General features: G+C 44.6%; 1 protein-coding gene across 1 annotated transcript in view; it reads right to left on the minus strand.

The window, feature by feature from the left end:
* Positions 1–18050, minus strand: part of SLC17A5 (solute carrier family 17 member 5) — a 418561-nt gene that overhangs the window by 35791 nt on the left and 364720 nt on the right. The window lies entirely within an intron of this gene.

Below are 18050 nucleotides of genomic sequence, written 5' to 3' on the forward strand. Positions count from 1 at the left end.
GGTTTACATTTAATTTACCGGTTTATGTCAGGAGATGGCAGTGTTGCTTTGATTTTCTCAATTGTAAATGCTTTCGATTCATGAACAGAATATGATCAGTGTGTTCGTTTTTGTAAACAGATCTTAACAAGTATTTTAGAAAAAAAAATGGCATAAATTGAAAAAGTGTCATTAAATCTAATTTTTTCGTGGTTTAGGCAGTAGTGGTTTAACATGTAGTGGTTAAGTAATGGTCGTGGTTTAGCCTTCGTTGTTCCAGAAGTCGTGGTTTAGGCAGTAGTTGTTAAGTCATACAATCCTTCCAAATGTAAGGCAATGTGTAAGAAAGAAGTCACTCTGAAAAATTTCTTAGAATTCACATAGTATGGCAACCCACAATTTCGGAGATGTGCAAATAGCTACTGCTTCTAAACTTTATCTTTTGTTCCCATTTCAGAAATACATAGGTGTCCTTGATATCTATTTTTCACTCTTTATATTTTACCAAATGAATTGCTATATACCCGGTACGCAATTAAAAATCATTGCAACACGCAGCTCAGTTATTGGCTCTGGGTTCCTCGGGTTCTTGGTGAACCTACAACTCATATATATCCCCACAACCAGAAGGGTCCCGCGGATGTAATGGTATGTTGCTTTAAAATATCTGTTATACTTAGAAGAAGTTACAAGTGAAAACGCTGGCACAAATGGCTGTTTTTTCAACTCATTTTCATTTTTTATTTTCTACTGTTAGTTTCTATCGAAAAACCTTGAAGGATCTACACAATGACCCCTTGCTGAATTCAGAGTTGTATCTACTTTTCAGAAATGTATAGCTCTCCAGGATCCATTATTGCCTTCATGCCCATTTCTACCACTAACTGGAAGGAGGTTGAAAGCACAAAAAGTAGCAAAAATAGGCTATGCCCCAGTAAAATGCCAAAGCTGTGCAAAAAATGTTTGTTTTCTGACAAAAGTCAGTCTCTCCCGGAAAGCAGGGAAGATGGCGATTTCAGCACCACAAACAGTTTGTTGTTACCATTTGCATGGAAAATGTGTGCTGCTTTCTTCTGCAGCACTTCTCTCCTTTAAAATCGCCATGATGTTAGCAGAAAAAGACGCAAATTTGGTGTAGATGCCTTATGTGGACATAAAGTTACAGGGGCCTAAGTGCAAATAGCCAAAAAAGGCTTAGCACAGGGTGGGGAGGGGGGGGAGAGGAGGCCTAGCGGTGGAGGGTTAAATGTCACTATAACAGAAATAACAAGCATTTACAATGCAATGGTTTTGCCTTTGGAAACGTTAGAGCTATTGGCATTGTAAATGACAACATTTGTATTTATGTGTTGTTTTCGAAAACAGATAAATAAATGGCATTGTCATTTACATTGCCATTAGCTTAATCTCTCGCAAATGTGAGACCTATTGCATTTGCACCCACACACACACACACTGTGCCACACACACACACACACACACACAGAGCCAGCCGCACACACACACACACAGCCAGCCACGCGCACACAGAGCCAGCCCCGCACACACAGAGCGAGCCGCGCACACACAGAGCCAGCCGCACACACACACACAGCCAGCCACACACACACAGCCAGCCACACACACACAGCCAGCTGCAAACACGCACAAACAGCCAGCCGCACACACACACAGCCAGCCGCACACACACACAGCCAGCCGCACACACACACAGCCAGCCGCACACACACACACAGCCAGCCGCACACACAGCCAGCTGCACACACACACACACACAGCGAGCTGCACACACACACACACAGCCAGCCGCACACACACACACACAGCCAGCCGCACACACACACACACACACAGTCAGCCAGCCGCACACACACATACAGAGCCAGCCAGCCGCACACACACACACACAGAGCCAGCCAGCCGCACACACACACAGAGCCAGCCAGCCGCACAAACACACAGAGCCAGCCAGCCGCACACACACACACACAGAGCCAGCTAGCCGCACACACACACACACACACACACACACACACAGAGCCAGCCGCGCACACACACACACACACACACGCAGAGCCAGCCACACACACACACACACACACACACACACACACACACACACAGAGCCAGCCGCACACACAGAGCCAGCCGCACACACACACACAGAGCCAGCCGCACACACACACACAGAGCCAGCCGCACACACACACACACACACAGAGCCAGCCGCACACACACACACAGCCAGCCGCACACACACACAGCCAGCCGCACACACACACACACACACAGAGCCAGCCGCACACACACACAGAGCCAGACGCACACAAACACACAGAGCCAGCCGCACACACAAACACACACAGAGCCAGCCGCACACACACACACACACACACAGAGCCAGCCGCACACACACAGAGCCAGCCAAGGCTGCAAAGAAGATAAAAAGTAACTGGGTAATATAAAGGAGGTACAGGAATATGAGTAGTAGAGATTGAAAAGGTGTGTGGCACATGAAGAGGTCTGGCAACAGTTTATGAGGTAAAAAGGCTGAGTGGGTGTTAAGGAATGGGTGGGATCTGCAGAGTGGGAATGAAAGTTGTCAGGGATGGAAGAAAGGAGCCCAGGCTGGGGTTCAGGATGAAGAGAAGAATAGCAAGCGACACAGAAGGCAAGGAGCAGCATTAGCACTCCATGTGACCTCACACTGATTTTGATAATAACACCCGTTTTTACAAGTCTTTGGGTCATTACTATACAACATATATAAAAATATAAAAACGCATACATAAATAAATTACTGAGAAAGCGCCGTCTAAGACGTCAGGCTTCCCTTGTACGTACACGGGCATTATATACACGCTGTTTAATGTGTTTCAATGTTTACTTCATGTGACAGTCTGGCAGAGACTCCTCCGGCGCGCGGGAGATATATGGACCGGCCCGAGGTAGTGAGTAACAGTAAAACTCCGGGCATCCTCACTTTTAAAAATTCAGAGGGATTTGTTGGCGCTAGGACGGGGAGGTAAATCACTGCCTCCCACCCGCTCCGTGGAGCAGGTCTTCGAGGGGACGGCGCCCGGCAGATCCGTGCTCGGAGTTAAATTAAATCCATTTCATGGCACTTCCATTTTACGGCTCTCCCACAGTATATCCGTCCAGTCGAGGGTTTATGGGCAGGGCATCATTCTAAGGACAATGGGGTCCTAACAGACTGTGTCCCGCGTGGTATCACGCCTTGCAAAGATAGCTCAGTGGGTTAGCGAGGCTGCTTAAAGAGACGCTTCCAAGGGTACCATGAACCCTCATAAGAATTGGGCCATCACACCCGCGGGTAGGTAGAAAAGGACAGCCTTACATAGGGTGCGGCGGACCCCTCATAGCTCTGGACGGGTGCCACTGCACCCATGCTGCTTCTCTCAGTCTCTGATGCAATATTATGATACCCAATCCACTCTCCTCCACGGAAATCAGCGAGGAGGCAGGCAGTGCACAGGACGGTACCACCAGGAGTCCAGGTGACCGTACTAACTTCCTGTGCGAATGTTGCCCCCTTGGGACTGCCGCAAGCCTTTGTGGACCCGAACTAGGGATGCCCCCTCGCCCCGTACCCCAAGAGGTGCGAAGTGAACTCTTCCGACAACAGCGTTTATTTGTAAAATGCAGGTCGACTACTCCCCCTCCCTTAATGGCGCGGAATAACAGAAGTTACACACAAGTCTCACATGTCTCAGAGAGTTTATTACAGTGTTTGAAAGGGAGATAGATTAAACCTAGTCAGAAGGTAACAAAACAAGCACTGGCAAAGCCAATAGGTCTAGCTTACCAGAGCTATTTACCATGTCAATGTTTTTTTAGCCAGCGCGGCTACAGTGCAGCATGGCTAGAATTAAAAAAATAATATAATAGGTGTGTTGCAGTTTGAAAAATGTTTTACTGTGAAATTCCCAACGCACGAAGGGTCTTATCCGGGCACACGGACAGCGGGGGGGGGGGGCACACGGACAGCGGGGGGGGTCACGGACAGCGGGAGGGGGGGCGGGCGGGCTCACGGACAGCGGGAGGGGGGCGGGCGGGCTAACGGACAGCAGGAGGGGGGCGGGTGGTCTCACGGACAGCGAGAGGGGGGGTCGGCGGGGGTGGTGCATCCTTCTAGGGCGCACGGCAGTTTATCTTTTGTGCTGCACTTTGGCCTGGGGCACATGAGACGGGATAGACGAGACAGGATACACGCACAAACACAGCAACGAGACACACAAAGGGGAGACGACATAAGACGGGATACACGAGACGAGTGGGAAAGGCATGGACAGCGGGAGGGGGCGGGAAGGGCACGGACAGCGGGAGGGGGGGGCGGGAGCGATCAAAGCACTCACCTGGACTTCCGGCGGCGGCCAGAGAATGGCCAAACGAAACATGGACTACAAAAAAAATAAACCCCGTCCACCGCCGCATGACGATCAGAAAAGGGTGGAGAGGGAAGAAATAGCGGAAACGCCCACGAATCTGGTCCGGCCATGACGGACAGATCCCTGTTCCAATGGCTAGCCTCCATTTATGGTGCTAGCCAATGGAACAGAGGGCGGATTCCCAAGCCACATAGTATTCTCATTAGGTTTTTGCCTGCGCGAAAAGCTGCGCAGTGCGCAGCTTTTACTTAGGCGAAACCTAAAAATGAAATGGAAAAGATATTTTTCATTATCTGTGAAAACAGTTTAAAGTAAATGTAATGGTTGCATGTGTGGGCGCTAAAAAGGGGACGGTTCATGTAATTGTTAGAGTTAAATTACTGGTTAGACTAAGGGTAAGGTTAAGAATTGGGATTATGGTTAGTATGGCTGAAATGCATTTCCTTCACAAAGTAACTCATTTTTCAGGCTTTGTTATTCTAGTTGTTATTTTAGTCTACTTAAGGTTAACTGAACTTCACAATTATAATGCCAACAAAGGGGCAGCATCAGCAACGACTATAGGCTCATGATAATCAGTTTTTTTCTGAGTCTGCAAGCTGCAATGAAAAGAGGTTTATAAATTCAAACCTCCACAACAAACCTAAAAAGATTTTGCTTCTGCCAAACAGTAACCAGCATTGACACATGCAGATTTAGATATACATTACCTTGTGGACAATTCCTTGGATTAAAAGACGCTATTATACAAAGGAATCGGGTTTGGCATTGTGCTAAACTGGCCGAAAAATGTATGTAAATTCAGATTTTTAGTCACCACGAAGTCCGGTGATGTAACGCATTAGATGGTGGATGGTTTGCATTCGATCAAATGTAGTGATTGAAGACAGGATACGCAGGAAAGTAGAATATCGAGAATCCTAATGCTAGCTGTCTTAATGGAAGCAGGGGTTCCAGGGGGGTCGGGTGGGGGGCGTGGTAGAGTCTCGCCATGCCAATGGCAAAAATTGTGGTATAAGTCATCTTGGTTTTAAGAAGAACATATAAATATGTAAGACTAGGACAGGCAGTATTGAAGCTTACCAACTCCTCATAAATATATATGAGTCACTGACGAGAATAAGACCACCGGGTTAAAACAAAGTCCTGAAGCACAAGGAATCCAAGGGCTCTCTGAATGGGGTAACTACAGGTCGAGGTAATGGTAGCAGCAAACTCTCTGAATGGGGTAACTACAGGTCGAGGTAATGGTAGCAGCAAACGAGCACTAAGAACCTTTAAAACTAAAATGAGACATATCCTAACACCACAGACCCCACATTTATACTCCCAATGAAAAGAGTGGGTAGGGCAAGTAACACAAACACTCAGCCTTACAATCACAAATGTGGTCAGGTGTTTTTGTTTTTCCTGCTGGCTCCTTTTATCTTGTACAATCTATTTTGTTTTAGGCTCCACTTGTGACCCCTCTTGCAGAGGCCGCCCCCAAAGGGGGCCTCGAAGCCCGGAGCCTTAACCAACGCAGAGCCCTGGAAGGATCCGGTTCAGGGTGTCCTAAAGCACCGAGAAGTGGAATGGGAGTAGCCCGGCGCACCACAAGGGCACCAGAGAGGGGCCATGTCCCCCTCCCAGCCAATGAGGGGGCCGGGGGATGCACGAACCAGGGTACACCGCTGGCTGAGGCGGGAAAGTGGAGTGGGGGTTGTAAGTCACTGCTCACCCTGAGTAGCTCCTTATCATCGTGGAGTGGCACACCAATGATTTTGACCCACCCACCCTTACCTAATGAACAGCAGTGTCGCAGGGCTGGCCAACAGGCAAGCGGATAGCGGAGAAGTAAGGGTACAATGGTTGGTTATGGAGACACACCAACAGGGCGGTGTGTAGGAGTAGGGTCACTCACTTTGGGATGCTTCACGGCAGGGTGAGTTGGCCTGACAAAAAGGGGGTAGCAAACTGAAACGGCACTCGCAGCCCAGACCCAGCCGGAGGGCAGGGCACAAATGAGACTAACAAGGTAGCGAGTTGGGGCCTAACTCCGTTTAGAAGCTACTCCCCGCACGCAAAGAGCATGGCAACCAACCGAACAATTGTATGACCCAGAAGTGACAAGAAAGGAGATAAGCCTGCAAAAGAACTGACCAATAAACTGTCGGTGCAAATTACAAATGTGTGATGTACAAATGATTTACAGCAAACAATGTGTAATGACAAGCTAAGTATATGATTTATGACAACCAAAGTATCACAGTTCACAAAGGAGGTTTTATGACCAGAGCTCATACATTTATGACCAAAGTATATGCATGTATTCGTAATAAAATGTATGAAAAAAACTCATTTTCAATTAAATTATTTATTTTGTTATTATAATACAACAGTCTGTAAATGTATACAGTATTGCATTTTCCCTTTGGCCACTGTAATGCAAAAAAGATGCGAAACCCTAAAATCACTTTTGATTGCAACATCATAATTATGAAAGAATAAAAGTGCTAATAAATATGATTCACTGTAACTTAACAATAAATGATAAAAAGAGATAGTATGACAAACATACATTTATAAACTGGCCGCCACCGTTTTCCAGAAATGAATGAAACTTTGCTGAAATTAAATATACTCTCTTAACTGCAACCTCTACTCCACCAAGAATTGGTTTTCCTTGAATGTATCTGGTTATTATACAGCATTATGCAGATGGGCGATTATTCTTCTGTTGAATGTGTGTTTCTGTCAACATTTTATTGCTTCAAAATAGTGGTTCATACGTGAGGCTTGTGAAAGGAAAATATGAACAAAATATTCATCCTCCCAGCTATTTCCAAACTCCCTATGTTAAAACTGACTGCACTATCACAAAGGTCTTAATATCTTACCAGACAAAATACATTTTCAAAGGGTGAACATGGTAAAACTACTGGCAAAGGAAATAAGCACAGGTACCTTTTATCAATCTTTTTATGTCGGAATCGACTGTTTTCTCAAAGGAAACGTATGCTTCTGTGGCGAACCATGTTGGTCTCGAAAGCAAAAAGCATGACACCAAGCTAAGCATCACATATGCCAGATTCAGAGCCAGATTGATCATACTTTTACGCAGCACAATGCAGCAAATTACTGTGCTGCGTTGTGTGAAAGGACAAGAATGCGCAGTATTTACCATTTTATGGTACATTCCTGTCCTTACCTAGCTCTGGTGCACTTTTGGCTGCCTAGTGCCAATGCAAGTTTGCCTGTGTTGTAGGCAGGATTGTTTTTGTGCAGGGAGTGACACCTTCCTGCACAAAACTAATCATGAAATGCATTTCCTCTTTCTACATGTGCTGCAGAATGCAGCACACTTAGAAAGAGCAAAACAAGAAACAAGAGAAGAAATAAAGATATTTCTCCTCGTTAAGCCTCACCTGAGAAGGCATAGCATTTTGACACATTCCCGGGTCTACCACTAATTGCTAATTAGGGACTATGCCAAAATCCACGCTCCACCCATGGAAAACCTTCCTGGGGCAGAGTTATTGCTACTCTAGATTTATCACGCCATATAGAGCCAAGCAAAGTGGCCTTGTGTGGCTTGATAAATCTAACTTAGGTTTAGTGTCACTATTGCACCCTTCTGAAAGGGCAATGCTAAACCTTGATAAATTTGGCCCTAAATGAGGCCAAAGAGCGTCAGTAGATTCATAGAATCTCCTCTAGGAAGGATTCATCTCCTGCTGCCTGGTGGTCAAGCAAGAGTGGAAAGAGTGAAGTATGTAAGCTATGAATCAAAGTATGAATTATAAGAGACTTAGGGCCCGATGTAGGTGGCAAATACCGGTCGGAAACGGCCGAATTCGGCCGTTTCCGACCGGTATTTGGCATCTTGAGATGTAGGGGGCCAGATTTTACAGATTCTGTATATTTACCGAATCGGTAAATTTACAGAATCTGTAAAATACCGAATCGGTATTTTTACCGATTCGGTACCTTCCAAATGTAGGTGGGACTCTTCTGAGTCCCAAAGGCCCTACAAATTCGGTATTTTAACACACAATCCAATTGGGTGTTAAAATACCGAATTCAAGTGTGCATGCACATGTGTGCATGCACACCTAGCCATGTGACAGACAGACATGCCCTTAGGGCATGTCTGTGTGCCACATGGCGCACATGCCTATTTTTGGGGTGCCAGAGGGTGTCAAAGTGACACTCCCTGCACCCTTGCCAAATTCGGTATTTACCGATTCTGTAATTACAGAATCGGTATTGCCCATTGATTCCTATGGGCTTCAAGGGCCATAGGAATCAATGGGCAATACCGATTCGGTATTTACAGATTCGGTAAATACCGAATCTTAACGATTCGGTATTTACAGAATCTGTAATACCTACATCTCCCCCTTCATATTTACCGACTCTTAAATACCGAATTGGTAAAATTCGGTATTTAAGAGTCGGTAAATATGAATTACCTACATCTGGCCCAAAATGCCTAATAAGCTATTATTCCTTGCCATCTTATTGAGGTTCTTATTCTCTTAGTTGCAGGGCTGTAAAATTCTTGATTCAGCTAGAAACAGTTTAGGGCAGAATCAGAACTTACTGGAGTTTCTGGTCGAGTAGGGGAAATAGGAAACGTGTTGGAACACTGCATTCCTGATGTTAACTGTAATCCTAGCTCATCATCTAAATTACTTCACTACCTTGGACCGATGTCAGTCTCGTCTAATGGGCCCTGCCATACCCATCAGGGACTGACTGTTATTGCAGCGTAATGTCTGAGTGCACATCACAGGCTTTGCTTTAGTGTGGAAAAAATAGGGTAATTCAGCAAATCACTGGGGCCAAAAGTAAAACTTCTTTGATTTTTATTCTATAACAGATAGGAATTAATTATATTGTTTTGACTGAAATCCTATTCACAATACAAGCAAGGCACAGACTGAATTCTTTGACTACGACCTCAATTTGGGCAGATAAGCATCAATTGTAAAAGCTTTAGACATGGCCCTAGTTAAACAGATAAACATTCATCAAGCAACTATATCTGAAAGAATTCTGCTTGCTCTAATCTAGGAGTTGTTATTTTATCACCAGTGAACTGTAATCCTCCATTACTAAACAAATAAATGTCTGAATCAAAGACTACTTAATTATCTTCTTTCTCCTCAGTTGGATCCTCCATCCTCTAGATTTGAAAATGCTTACACTTTAACATGATGGTGTAATGGCAGGTACTGAGAATACTGACTGTGGAAACCAGTGACCTCCAGTTTTTAACTTCAAGAGGAATGGTTCAGTAATATGTGTTAATGAAAACAGACTCAAATCTGTGTTTAATTAACAGTTGAAAGATTGTTGGTCTTGGGCAACACCAGGAGCTCAATCAAAATCAATAAAAAAGTAGTGGAAAACAGATAAATTAATCAACACTAAGAAGATGAGTAAATGTTCAATTCAGATATGTAAACGTTCGATTTCATGAAACATACACTTAAAACTAAAATCATTAGCCATAAGGTAGTTGTTTGCTTATTACTACTAGTGGAGATTTGTTAGATAAAACTGCAACCCTCCAAAGATCTTTGGCTAATGACACATGACTGAAAAGAACCAGTAGTAAAAAACGCTTCTACATATAGTCTCCTGAAAAGTGTATATAATGGCTATTGGAACACCTGCTGTGCGGGTTCAGTCCACAGACTGTAATGTTGTGTTCCATGCAATTATTTATCAATTTATGTATTTACTTTTTGCTCTTTACATATTTTGCTAAGACATTTGGCACAGGACAGTTGAGTGATTTACAGCATGGACTGTAATAATAAAGAACAAGGAAATACATGTATTGAAATGGGAAATTAAGATCGTCGCTGGGAGAGTCACATCTTTGGCAGGTTTAGGAGAGACCAGGTACAATAGGTGGTCCAGATTCCAAAAGGTCTTTTAGGGAGGTACCTTCCAACGTTCATAATGTCAAGGCCTATCGTATATGAGCCAATGATTTTAAAACAATTATATATTTTTGTGTTTTTTTTTTACTTTGATTAGCATTCGTACAAATTAATCAAATTCTGATTTAAAACCGTTTAGAATTAAACATCTGGTCCCTAGCTCCGCAGTACTCAAGTGTGTCATGATATCAGCAGTTCATTTAATACCAACAGCTACGGCATGGAGGTACATCACATTTCAGGTGGTGTTAGTAAATATAAAACTTCACAGGTTTTGCTGAGCAAAGCACACATTAAATACCTCTGAAAATACTTCTAGTATGTAACTAAGATGTGAAGGGGAGCAATTACATTCCTACTGCCTTTCACTAAATATGCACGGAACCGATGGCACAATCATTATGTAGATATATGTAATAGTTTGGCAGTGATGGGATCAGGTAGATAATAAAGGATGCAAAAAGTTTCTAGATGGAGTTTTTAAACTGTGCATAGCAACCCGGTGCCATGCTTTAAACAGACACAGCTGTTGGAGGTAAAGAAAACATGTCTCTGAACCCCATGACAGACCTAGAGGCATGGTCCAAAAGATGAATAATATAACAAACGACCTTACAATTAAAGGAAAAATGAATATGTTCAGAATATCATATTCCTAGAAAACCAGTCACATTTCTTCTTTAAGTCCAAGTTCACAATACTCCTATTTAATGTCAACATATAGTGAACTTACCTGAAGAAAAGCATGGGTACGAGGATGGGACATGATTTGGGGTAAGTCCCCAAAACATGAAGAATTGGTAGAATTAACGTGAAGCCAATTTTAGGTTTGTTACTTTTATGGGAGCTGGAGTAATTTACTGGAATCGGGATCCTTCTGCTTTCTAGAAGTTACTGTTGATTTTCACCTGTTCAGAGTCACATGCGGGTTACGGAAGTAGCAAGGACAATTATCTCTAGCAATATCAAGTAAACCAAATGCACTACACACTTTAGTACGAGGATTCATGGACTTCATGACTGATTAAGATTGATTTACCAATTTCAGGAAATCATTTATAATGTCCTGTGGACCTAAGAAATGTCCCCTAAGCTCTATTACTGTGGGAAAGCAAAAATTAACTTGCACCAGAACTTTCCCTTATCTGCGGATGGTCTTTGCTGCGAACGGCACATGGTCTGAACATATGGTGTATTGTAAGAACAAGACCTCAAAGGCCTTTAATTCAATCCTCAGTCTCCCTCGCTTAAAAAGATTAGAGGAAATTCTAGCGATTCAAAAGATTTTTAAGTCACAGTGCATACCAATAGCCACTTATGGCGCGGAGGTTTGGGGGTACTGATAAAAGTACTAGCGTGCAATTAGAGGAAAATAGATTCTGCAGAAACCTTCTGGGTGCACCAATTTCTACCCCCCAATACATATGTCATAGTGAATTAAAACTAGGATACACGCCCTGCACTGTTCTGGCTAGCCATAATGAAAAATCCCGCAGCATCCCTCACAAGGGAGATAATAGATGATGGCACCAGCTGCGAGAAAGGGATGGATATTGCATGGCTTGCTGGAGTTTTTAAGAGTTTGGAAAGTGTGAACTTTGATGGCTTGTTTCTTAACCCAAATACAGCTGAGACCGTCGACAAAAAAGTTCTCAGGTCAGCAGTATATGCACTTTATAGCTCAGAAAGATTAGAGAGGGAATTAAGATTTAAGATTTAATTTATTGTACAGTTAATAAAAACTCACAATATTTAAAAACATACAGTTCTAAAAACAATCAGTGGCAAGAATTTTTCACTTAAAATAGCGGGTGGATTCCCCTTATTAGTTATTAAAAGCACAATTTGGTATTGTACTGTCCTTAAGGGCGGCTGGATGCTAGCAGTTTTTTTGTTTCAGCTAGTGCTTACGGTAGACCCTTCGGCTGTTTCTTTTAGTCTTTTGGCCACAATGTCAAAAAATCTCGTTATTCTGCAATTTAACTGAGTTTCTCCGGGATTAAAGCAGAGCATCACAGCCTGTCTACAGCTTGTTATTCCCTGCTGATTCCATAGGGGCCGAAGCAGGGAGCGTCTTATGTCCAAGAAAGTTTTGCAGATGCAGATAATGTGCATCAGGTCCTCTTTTCCAGAGCAACAAAATCTGCAACTATTTGCTGCGTTTTCTCTTTTCCAGGGTGCTAAGTGAGGCCTTATGGGTATATTGCCAAGGCGCATATTGAGGAACTTATTTTTTGTTGTATGAGTAAGGCCCGTCGTTAAGTACTGTTGTGGTTTAAGAGCTGTGTAGCCTTCCAACACCACCCATCCATGTGCTCTCTTGGCAAGAGTTGCTTTGTCCTCGATGGATGAGACCATCTTGGTGACTTTCAATACCGTTTTTTTGAAAGTCTTGGGGTCTGTTGCTGACTCCCATAAGTTTGTTAGTCCTAGGGTCTCCAGTGATTCCATTAGATAGTTCCTTGCTGGTGAGTTATCTCTAATGGACAGTTCGGTCCAGAGGTGGGCGTTTAAGGATCCGCGCTCAGCATCTCTGATTTTCCGCCAGCTTTTGATATAGGCGCCTCTTCTCTCCACCGTTTGTTTCTGCAACCCGAATTCAAGACGAATTTGAGCGGGCGATGCATAGGTAGGCAGGTGGAATATTGCCCTGTAGACTCGACTGATGATATTGTCTAGTGTCGTTGCGTCTCTGCCACGCATGGGTTCGCTGCCATAGGTGAGCATTGGATGTAATCGAGCTCTTATTACCTGTAGTAGAGGGCCCAATGTCCGGTCGGGAAGAGCTTTCTGCAGCGGCTTTATTGACAAGTGGAATGTCGTGCCCTTTCGTCGGATGGCCTCTAGTTGTTGTTTGAATGAGCCGTTGCGATCTAGTGTGACTCCCAGGTACTTGTAGGAGGTTACCTGCTCTAGCTTCTGTCCGTTCAGTAGCCATGTGAAGTTCCGTTTTCTGTGGTGATTTATTGTCATAATTTTAGTTTTATTTAGGTTGATTGTCAATGAATTTTTTTGGGAGAACGTGTTGGTTTGGTCCAGCAGGTGTTGGAGGCCGATAGGGGACCGGCTTATAAGGACTAAATCATCTGCGTAGAGGAGGTTTGACAGTGTGGTATTGCCCAGCCGTGGTGCATGAGATTGAACTACCCCTAGCTCACCGGGGAGGTCTGCGAGGAAGAGGTTGAACAGCGTTGGGGCGAAGACGCAGCCTTGTTTTAATCCTTTGCTGGTCCCAATTTCTCGTGAGAGGTGCGTGCCAGGTCCCAGTTTTATCCTGACCCAGGTGTTACTGTGTAGCAGTATTAGCTGCTGTAGAAGTGGGCCTGGAATTCCCCAATCGCTCAATTTCTGCCAGAGTTTGCAGCGGTCTACATGGTCGAATGCTGCGCTGTAGTCGATAAAACACAGGAACAGAGAGGTCTTAGTGACTTTTGCCGCGTCTGCCAGGAGAGTTAGCGCCATGATGTTTGTCGTGGTGCCCTGGCCACTACGAAATCCGGTTTGGGTTGCTGGGATGATATTCTTAGCGGTTGCCCAGGATGTCAAGTCTTCCAAAATGAGGCCCGCGTAATACTTTGCCTCGGTGTCGATCAAAGCTATGAGCCGATAGCTGCTTGGGTCGTTCCGGGGGCCCTTTTTATAGATCGGGCTTATTATCGAGCCTCTCCAGGATGTTGGTGTTGTTGTTAATTCCCTTATTTTATAAAAGACCGGTGACAAGATCTTGCTCCAGTAATCAGCGTCTTTTTTATATAATATTGGCGGGATCCCATTTGGGCCAGGGGCCCCGTCTGGTTTGCCTTTTAAGATTTTTTTCCTTATCCTATCTGCTAATTCTAGATGTTTGTTGTCCTCTGTATTTGCTGTTGAGTTGGTGGTTAATTCTGAGTCAATGCCCGCAGTTGGATCGTTGAGCAAGGAAGATTTCCCTTTCTTAGCTAAGGTCTCTTCGTTGTTGGGTGTGCTGAAATTGTTGAGATTCTGGACAGTGTCGTCCGACCAGTCTCCCCCTCTGGAACTGGCCGTTATTGGGTCGGCTGTATTGAAATGTGCAGATAGGTATTTGGCCCAGTCAGGTTCAGATATGTTGGAGTCGATTCCCTTATGGCCTGGCTGTTGAAGGGAAAGGATTATTTTCCAGAAGCTGGAGCTATTCTTCTGTTTTGAGCTGTGGACGATTTTTATCCATTTTTCTTCGCTTTGTTGTTTTTTCCTTTCCCAGGTCATCTTTTTTAGTTGTCTTTTTAGGATTCGAAGCTCCTTTTGAGGGCTGTCATTTTTTGGTTCTTTTCGGAGCTTTTCCAAGGTCTTTTTTATATCGCGTTTTATATTTTTTATCTCAGGTGTTGTGCCTTTTCCATGTGAAGACCAAGTAGTGTTCCCTTTTTGGGTTTTCAGCTCAGTGGCATGTTTAGCTCCCAGTTCTGTTGTGAAGTATGCCCAGGCATCTAGCGGATTAGTGTTTAAGCAGGATGCCTGGTGCATGATTATTTTGGCACTAGTTGATAATTCCTCGATCTCTGTGGTCTTGCACCTTATTCGTTTGTAGTTGGCAGTGTGTTCTGTGCCTATGTATCGTTTTTCCGCGGCTTCGTTCACGCAGGACACACCTAGATTGACTTCTAGGGGTAGATGGTCGCTTGATGAGCTGTCTCCAATCTTGAATGAGCTGATTTTTCCATACATTGAGAGTGTCATTAACATGTAATCGAGATGTGAAGTCGTGCTCGTAGAGAAGTGTGTTGGAGCTGGTGGAGTGTCATCTTTGAAACGTCCGTTTAGTACTCTGAGGTTTAGCTGCTCGAGATCTCTCAATAGCTCAATTGAGGTTTTTGTATGTTTATTGGGAAACGGGTTTGTTTAGTTTGGAATGGCCCAGGCTGTGTCCATTTCCTTGGTCATGTCGTCTGCTGGTTTTACTTCGAAGAGATGAAGGTTAAAGTCTCCTGCCACAAGTATGTTCTCCATTTCCCTTTCCTCCATGAGTTTTGTCAGTTCTTTGACGAGTTCCCTAGACCCCGAGTGTCTGTGCTTCGGGTGTATATATATGTTGATGATGTACAGCTGTTGGGTTGCCTGGTTGTTTGTAATTGTTGCTGATAGCGCCTGTATTGCGTTTGGAAGTGTGAGGCTTACTTTTATCGTTTCGGTTGCCCCGATTGTTGATATCGAGGCGAAAGTCGCCAGGCCGCCAGAACTGTGACCATATTGAGAGCCTCTTGTTGCCGGGAGCGTTTGAGTTGTGAAGCCTTGTAGTGGGATGTCGTTTGTTTCCCATGTTTCCTGAAGGAGGATCAGATCAAAAGATTTTAAATAATTTGAAATTTCAGGGTCCTCCAGTTTGTCTAAGAGGCCGTTGATGTTCCAATTACATATTTTTATATTGGGGGAAACTGTAGGATTGACAGTTGAGGCTGATGTTCTTTGTCAGTTGGTGTCTCCTCCGGGTATTGTGCGAGTTAGTGGTGCTCTGTGTGGTTCGAGCTCGGGGAAGTTTGAATGTTGAAATTATGGCAGGTATTTAACTGGTCCCGGTGAGTGACTTCGTGCTCCTTTCAGTATTGATTTAGCCGTTTTGGGGCTTTCTTGTTTCTTTTCTTCAAGGAGCAGAGTCGGGTAGGCGGGTCTGCTTGCTACTTCTAGCTTAATTCCCCACTGGGAGAATCTGGATGTTTCCTCCATAATTGAATTTGTGACGTCGTTTGTTGTCCATGTGGTCTTTGTTGTTTCGTTGCCACGTGGATGAGAGGCAGGAAGAAACTCAAGTTCAAGCAGGTCGGTGGTGTGTATATTTTTTAAATTGTCGATTGAATTGATCAGCTTTAGTATATTGCCCCTGTTTAGAGTATCCACCCTTCCTCTAGATTTGAATTCGGGAATAAAAAGAATTGTCAGATTCCGCTGGGGGCTGTGTTGGTTGCTGTGTTTGTCGCACGAATACGCTTGGCCCTTGTGAATGTTGACTGATTGGTGTGTCGAAGTTTTGATTGGAATTTACCCGCTGGGGTTGGTCTTTAGGCTGGCCACTTTCTGTTTTAGTGATGTTTAATATCAGGGGGTCCCCTTTCTTCTCGCTGCAGGTGGTCTTGGTGTTTTTACAGGTATTGATGTTTGGGAGGTTGGTGGTTATGACCTTTGATGTAACTTTGTCAGGCACCTCTTGAGCCTGTTTTTCGACCCCCCAGGTCCGTTGCGTTGTTACTGCTTGACTTACACTTTGGCCTTTTTGGGCTGGTTCTGTTGAGATGTTAAGTGTTTGATTGTTTATTTGGCTTAAGGGGGTTTCCTCTGTCTGCTTGGAGGTTTTCTCTTTTGGGAAGAACTGAGTTCCCATTCCCTCTCCGGCTTGCGTCTGTGCGTCTAATGATTTTTTAAATTGAGGTGAAACGCTGGTGTTGTGCTTATTTGCTAGTGGGGTGTCAAAGCCCCCCGATGTACATTGCTGGCGTTTCTCTTCTGTACAGACCGCTTCAGGTTGCTTCCTGTTCCTGCCCTTTCTATTTTGTTTGCGTCGAGTGCGCGCGTTCATTGAGCTTCCTGGTTGCTCGACGTGGCTACTTGTCAAGGTATTCTGAGGAGACTCCTCTAATGAAGTGTTGGAATTTGATGGCTGCTGCCGTTGCGTTGTGACTTTGTTTGGGTTGTTATCGTTTCCTAGTGGACTTTTGTTGAGAAGTAAAGTGGCGGGCCTTTCCTTTGTTGTAAGGAGCTTTGTGGTGTTTAGTTTTATGTCCTCCAGAAGGTTTCCCAACATTGTGGGTAATGATGATAGTTTGTCGACGATTGGTGAGCAGGCACAGTCTGTTCTTCCAAGCTGGGATAGTTTTACTGACTCTTGTCCTCTTTTTATAAGGCCGTTGAGATCTGCAAGTTTTCTGTCGATCCCCATAGTGGCCTCTGCCAACCTTTGCAGCACTATTAGTTGAAGGTCTAGTTTGTCAGATTGATACTGAAGTGCGGTTGATGACAGTTGGATTGTGTTGAGTAGAGTTACCCAAAAAGTGTCAGTTGTAGCCGTTGCCCCCTCTGTGGGGTGGTTGAGGCTCTCTTTACTGATGCTGTTTGTGAGGTCCTTAACGTTGTATGCAGCCTCTAATTCGATCCATTCTTGGTCTTCCAAGAAGGTCATGTCCCTGTCTGAGGAAGGTGAGTTCCCGTCAGCCCTGATTGGGGACAAGTTTCCGGGATCTGTTTTTGTGACCTGGGCAGCGTGAGCCTTGGTGTTACCTTGAGGTTTTTGTTCGGCGTGGTAGTTGACTCCATAACCACGAGCCGGTGCTGTTTCTTGATCGTTCTTTGCTTCTACCGCTGTCTGCCGGGTGAATAAGAAAGAGTCTGTTTGGGATGACATAGCCCTTGCTACGTGGTTGCTAAGGTGCCCCAGTGACGCGTCCTGTTCTAGGGCATGAGTGCTCGATCTATCCTTCTCCGGCGGTAGACTGGGTAGGCTTGTTTCTTGGTTTCCTTCCTCTTTTGCTGGGAAGTGGCTGACTGCGCCTTCTTGTGACGCTGGATTTCTTTCATCTTGTCCCGATTGTCCTCCTGCCCCAGCGGTTCTACTGGTGTTGCCAGTGCACTCAGTTGAGATTGGTAGCGTGTGTATTTCGGCTACGGTGAGGTTTGAGGTTTGAGACAAGCAGTTGTTTATGCCGGCTGGTGGCAGGGGAGTTTGAAGGCCTGTGACTGAGTCGTTTGATGAGTAGATCACATTTCCTGGGTTTTTTAA

This window comes from Lissotriton helveticus, chromosome 6, assembly GCF_964261635.1.
Source record: "Lissotriton helveticus chromosome 6, aLisHel1.1, whole genome shotgun sequence".
In the NCBI taxonomy this organism is placed as follows: Eukaryota; Metazoa; Chordata; class Amphibia; order Caudata; family Salamandridae; genus Lissotriton; species Lissotriton helveticus.